The sequence below is a fragment of the Nothoprocta perdicaria genome, unplaced genomic scaffold (genome assembly GCF_003342845.1).
Source record: "Nothoprocta perdicaria isolate Ctin4 unplaced genomic scaffold, notPer1 scaffold_59, whole genome shotgun sequence".
In the NCBI taxonomy this organism is placed as follows: domain Eukaryota; kingdom Metazoa; phylum Chordata; class Aves; order Tinamiformes; family Tinamidae; genus Nothoprocta; species Nothoprocta perdicaria.
In genome coordinates, this window is record NW_020455854.1 from 3,876,133 (window position 1) to 3,876,433 (window position 301).

A 301-nucleotide genomic window follows, 5' to 3' on the forward strand; every position below is an offset into this window, starting at 1 on the left:
CTGCATTCCCTCAGCGCGCCCACGTCGCTTCTCGTGGAACCCATCCCGTCCTCCCGCTCTGGAAGGAGAGCGCACCTGCCGCAGCACCCCATTTCAGAACCACCCTTAGGAAAACAGCCGCTTTGGGATCGCTCCCAGCTGCCGGCCGCGACGTGACGGCCGCTCGGGGCGGGACCGCCGCCCGCCATCCCCTCCCCTCCCACCCGAGGGGCGGCCCGGCCCCTCGAGAAGATGGCGGCGGGCGCGGCGCCGTCACGTGCGCGCTCACGTGCGGCGGGCGGGGCAGCGGCCGCTTCCGGGC